Genomic DNA, 6,275 nt, shown 5'->3' on the forward strand with positions numbered 1-6,275 from the left:
CCCCCTAGACCCCCCCCCCCAAAAAAAAAATCTTTCCACACTTACACACACACTCACACACACACTCACACATATACTCCCCGTCGCCCTTTTTTTTTTAAAGCTTAGTCTTCCCAATAAAATGAGAAACAAAAAGGAGGGGGGAGTCGGAAGGGGGGTATTCCCATGGGTGAGAGCGTTGCACGCTCCTCGATCGCTCACATCAAACAACTCTAGAAGGAACAATGGCAATGAAGGGGCAATTATCGTTGGCAAACAAGGGGAAGTAACTTGAGGGTACCATGCAGCGTAATTCGAGTCTTATACAATCCACGTCTAAAGAGAAATTAATCAAACGAGTTTTAAACTTTGACCTGTCACTTTCCAATTCTTAAGTCTGTTTTACTTTGTGTTTTTTTTTTTGTTTCAAACCAAAAGTCTCGCTCTTGCTGTTTGTTAGCTGCACTAAAATTTTAGCATTAATAAACTGCTTTATAAAGAGCTATCTTGAGATACGAACACTTAGGCCTGTCGTTGAAAGCAATTCTATCAAAGGCAAGGCAAAAAAATAGAGAGGAATGGAGAAAGACGTTCAACGAATCCTGAGTGGTGCTCCAAAGGTTCAACAGACTAAAGTATAGATGAAAGTCTTTCTTATACTATCAGTTGCAGACGTTTCTTTGAAAATAATATTAAACTGTCACGTCCTAGTTCCGCGCATGCGCCAAAGCCGTCTTCCGTGTTACTTGTTTTGTTTTTTTCATTTCCTGGCAGAGTCAAGACAACCTATTCAATGCTTTAATGGCGATTCGGAAGAAAGAGTACTTATTGAATTTGTTCTTAACGGATGGCTGCCTGGTCGTGCGGTATACGCGCTGGGCTGTAGTTCAGTTGTCTCGGTAGTCCCGGGTCCACGCCCGTTGTCATCTCCCGTAGTCCTGCTGGAGGTTTGGACTAGGGATTAGATTATGTCCAACTCTGAAGGAGCATCCAAAACATGTGAAATATTTTGGGGAATACTAAGGTTTGCCTTCGAGTCCGCAGATGAGAAGTGCTATATTTCCAGTGTCCGCTTGTTGTCGATTTAGATTTTCCTTTCACCGTCTAAGTCTGTCCTCGGCAGCGGATTTTCTGTTGGTCTGTAAGTGATCCCCAGCTGTCTCGTTCTGAAGCCGCATGCAGTCAGGTGCTCTCTTCTATGCCAGTTAAGTTAGAGCTTTAAGATTTTTTAAAGCGTTTCCGTGGGACAACTCTGTTACATCGCCCATCTTTCAGCCCAACAAAAAAAGACTGCCTTTAGATAAATTAGTCGACCATATGGGATACCTGCCCTGTCCAACGGAACAGTCTGACTTAAGAAGTCCCTCTATACCAGCCGTTCTCAACCTTTTATGCTCGGCGACCCCTTTTTACAATCCCCCACTCTGCCGCGACCCTCCCCCCCAACACACACAGCATTGAAGAATATACAAAAACAATCCATTTTTTCGATGGTCTTTGGCGACCCCTGGCGAATCGTCAATCGACCCCCAAAAGGGGTCGCGATCCACAGGTTGAGAACCCCTGCTCTATACTGTCCATAGCAGCAGTTGCAAGAACTTCGCTGTTTATAGTGCGATCATGCCACCGTATGTCCATGATGGAGCGGATATATCTTTGGTGAAAGCGTTCAAGAAGTCTAAGCAAAGTATAAAAACACAATTTATATTGAGTGAATTATATAAATTATTTTGAATCAATCATGTAATTAATTTTTAATAGATCTAGACTAACAATAATAAATGTATCTGATTGGAAATATTTTTATTAAATGTTTATGTTTGACGCAGCTTCCATGCTTATAGAAAGCTCAGTGCGTTAAGGTCCAATCATTGTTATGGACCAGTTTGGGAAGGGGGGGGGGGGAGAGTAAATCTGTGAAAAGGTTTCCGTGCTGACATTTCAAAAGCAATTTTAGAAAAAAATGTTGCCCTAGTCTAAATTCAAATCCATGATGGAAGGCCAACGTGATGGTGAAGGAAGCTTTATTGTAGTTTAAATTTTTTAAGGAACGACATAATTCTCTACACAAGGCTTATCTCCACTTAGTTTAGTACATTTTCATATAGAACAAAATTTATTAATTAATACTTATTAATTAACTAATTTGTTGTTTTTTAATTGCTTTATGTGCTGTCATAGACAATGAATAATTGTGCAAAGTCTCAACTTGATCCGAGAATGGTAAATGGAAGAAATAACCTGTTTAAAAAATCCACCCAGACAGACGGAACTAATAATAATAATAATAATAATAATAAAACACTCCCAGTCAAACTTAAACACCCCTTTTATACTTCCTAATCCCCACGAGAACTCGTTGACCCTGACATCACAACGATTCGAGGTATCCATGATCTGTTTCTTGCAGCAGGAACCACAGTAAGTTGAAATATTAAGGGCATTTAATAATTAAGACCATACAGTCATAGCTCATTACTGACTTACTCTTGTGCACTCCCAGGGGAGCATAGGGCCACACTCCTTGGTTTGGTGTATATGCGGTTTCTGTAGCAATAGTTAAGGGATGTGAAGTTGCTAGCCTTACGATCATACCTCCTCCTTTACCCAGGCTTGGGGCTTGCAAGAGACCCCTATATGGTGTACCCAGGCAGAGTTAACTCATTCGCTCTGTGGCATTTTACGTCTCGAGAGACGATCTTCTCTGTTTGCAACTTCTTGTGTAACTAAAGAGGCCAATCCTTGATACACAGCTGCTATCGCAGGTTAGGCATATGTGATCACCAGGCGCCGTTGCATTATCACCCTTCTTTCTGCTTCTGTAGTGCATGACTCTCTCTCCATGTAGATCTATCCAGTGCTACTTTTTCCCAGCTGCTAGTGTCGATTTTGAAGAGCTTCATGTCGCGTTTGCATACATCCGTATAACGTAAAAGTGGGCGACCAGCGCCTCTCTTGCCTTCTATTTTATCGCCATACGCTCATACAGGATGTCTTGTGGAAGTCGACCTACTGGCATTCTACGATTGTTGCCAAGCCAGCCAAGGTGTCTGCTGCTGATAACAGAGCGGATGTCCTGGCATCCTGCTCTTCGTAGCACTTCCTCATTGGTTATCCTATCTTGCCACCTTATTTTAAAGATCCGCCTTAGGCATCGAAGGTGGAAGACATTCAACTTTTTTTCCTGCCATGAGTAGGTTGACCAAGTTTCACTTCCGTATAGCAAGGTGCTCAACACACAGGTCCGGTAGACCAGGCAGAGTTAACTCATTACTCACCAACTTATCATTCAGACCTATGACAGTGTTTTAGGGACTATTGCTACTAAAGTTTTTAGCTGTTAATCTTCTGTCTAAGTATGCACGACAATGAACATCTTTTAGTTTGCCGACTTCGCCAAAAATTTGTTTACAGGGGTAAGTTCAACTTTTTATGGGAAGTAAGAATTCCATTTGGTGGCGCGGTGGTCGAGCGGTAAAGCGCTTGGCTTCCATACCGAAGGATCTAGGGCTCGAATCCCGGTGAAACTTGAATTTTTAATTTCGCGGTTTCTTATAGCGCCCCTGAATTCAACCAAATCTAATTTCACATTGATTGCGTAAAACTAAAGGCTGTTGATCGTTGTGCTGACCACATGACACCCTTGTTAACAGTGGGCCACAAAAACAGATGATCTTTACATTATCTGCCCCATAGATCGCAAGATCTGTAAGTGGAACGTTTGAATTTACTTTTTTGAGAATTCCATTATATTGCCTCTTATTTTCTCAAATCTTTTATAGATCTAGATCTAGGGAAAAATCCATCCAATGTTACAGATGAGCATGCATTTGCTCAGATCAAACATCTACATAGATCTATTGGGGAAGACCGTAGTGGGAGAGGAGGGTGTACTATGGACTAGCACAGTAATATTGTTTTTAAGGGACATAGCCAATGCCTACTTTTCATTTTAGCTAAAAACCAAGTAATAATGGAATGTTTCAAACATTATGATATTTTTAAGTATAATATAATAAAAAAAAAGAATTAGGAACTTAAGAATCGATACCATTTTCTGCGTGACGCGTCTCAACAATATTGACTCGATTCTTTCATACGCAAACGTATATGAATATCAGTAGGCTATAGATTTGTCCGATGCTGTGATTAGAGGATATTGATGCCATAAACTGTCGTAAATTGTTGTTTTGACCACGAATTGACTATTGAAGTAAATCTAAGGCAGGCAACTCAACGAAGTTCTACAGTAAATAAATAAGTGTTTATTAACCAGCACAAACAATTAATAGCCTTCTACAATGAGCTACATTCAAAGAGTCTTGTTCCTAATTCTACAAGTCCTTTCCCCAGCAAACCTGAATACGGACCAACGACAGCTTCCCTGCTTCGCTCCAGGTCCCTACTACAGTCTTTAGGCAGCGCAAAAGACGGCTCTTTAGTTCCCAACAAAACCGACTCTTTCTAATCTCTTGATGCCGATGTAAACACTCTCTCTTGTATCCCAGAGTCTTCCAGTCCTTGTCCAAGAGTGCGCTCGTACGCACCACAAGCACTGGTTACAACACTATGATTTTACGAATATCAAACATAGGCCTGCTACAGATGCACGTGCACTATATTCGGGGCCGGATTTCATTAAGGGGAGATCCCAGGCAGAGGTGGAGGCCTTTTCATTTTTAATACAAATCCATTTATTAATAATAATATTATATCAAGAAGCATAGACCTAATTTTCCTCTTTAAAAAATATGCATGTTTTAGTAAAATATACATATATATATATATATTTGAATTTAAGAAAACTAAGGTCCTAGAATATGTGTTGACGCACTGTCGTAAATTCGGAGCTGCATTTTTATATTAGGCCTACAAGGGGACATTTTTTAACCATGTCAGTGAAATCAGAAATCAGAGACAGGGTTACTGTAGCGATCGGAGCCCATGACGACCTGCTAACTATTGTGAAAAGACGAAAGCTTAAAACCTTTGGCCACATTACAAGATCTACGGGGCTCGCAAAGACCTTCCTTCAGGGAACAGTGCCAGGGTAAAGAAGAAAAGGCAGACAGAAAAAGCGATGAAAGGACAACATTAAAGAATGGACAGGCCTGCCATTGAGAGAGGTTCTAAACAAGGCAAAAAAAAGGGAGGAATGGAGAAAGACGTTCGACAAATCTTGCCTGGTGCCCCAACGGTCCAACAGACTAAGGGATAGGTAAAGGTAAAGGTAAAGGTAAGTGTTTCTAACCGTTGTGCATCATTTTTTTTAGATTAAATTTGACCTTTCCGACCTATTTTTTTTATTTTATTTGCACCATGAGGTAAAAATGTGTTGCAGACGCTGACAGAATGAATTTCTAAATCTATGAATGAAACAAAACTATTGAGGCAGCTACTCATCAACAGTCCTTGCAGGGGAAGCCTACAGCGCTTCCCAGACCACAGTCTGGATTCCAAACATATTGCAATGTTATATGCAAAGAGAAACCAAAGTAGCGAATTTTAATTTTTTTTTTTTTTTTTGGGGGGGGGGGGGGGGGATTCAACTGGTAAAACAAATGTGCAAATTGTTGTCAAAGGGAAATAATCAAAGAAATAAAGAAATGTATTCAGTGTTACTTCTTTAATAATAATAATAATTTTATTTTTAAAGCGCTGTTAACAAACAAAATGTAGGCTCAAGGCGCTGTTATAACATTACAAACACAAACGCGACGATATGAACCGTAAACTAATCTAAAAAAGTTTTAAACAAGTAGGTCTTAATGTTCTTCTTAAAAGTGGTATAGCATGTTGTCTGTCTGAGATGAACGGGGAGTGAGTTCCAAACCTTTGGTCCGTGCACTGAAAAAGCCCGCAGACCGTAGCTTTTAAGGGAGAAACGTGGCACCTCTAAAAGCGTTGAGTCCATTGAGCGCAGGGCTCTCTGGGGGACATATGGAGTATTAGACAAATGATCACGTAATGCCATTCAACTTATACGAACATCTAGATCTGGATATCTGTATCATAAAATATTTTTTTAGAGATCTAGATATGAAACAAACAAACAAGAAACTCACAAAATATTTTAATCACACAGTTAAATAAATCATTTTTCAATAGCATTCAGAAAATTGCCATTAAAAAAAAAAAGAATATTATTCTGCGTGAAATAAGCTCAAGAGAAAAGGCGAAAGTAAAATTCATCATATTCCTTGTTGGCAGGTTAGCTTTATATTTTATGCAGTAAACCCACAAGAAAAAATGGGTTCTTTTTATCTATAAACTTCATTTTGATCCTCAGAATTTTT

The sequence above is a fragment of the Biomphalaria glabrata genome, chromosome 2 (genome assembly GCF_947242115.1).
Source record: "Biomphalaria glabrata chromosome 2, xgBioGlab47.1, whole genome shotgun sequence".
In the NCBI taxonomy this organism is placed as follows: domain Eukaryota; kingdom Metazoa; phylum Mollusca; class Gastropoda; family Planorbidae; genus Biomphalaria; species Biomphalaria glabrata.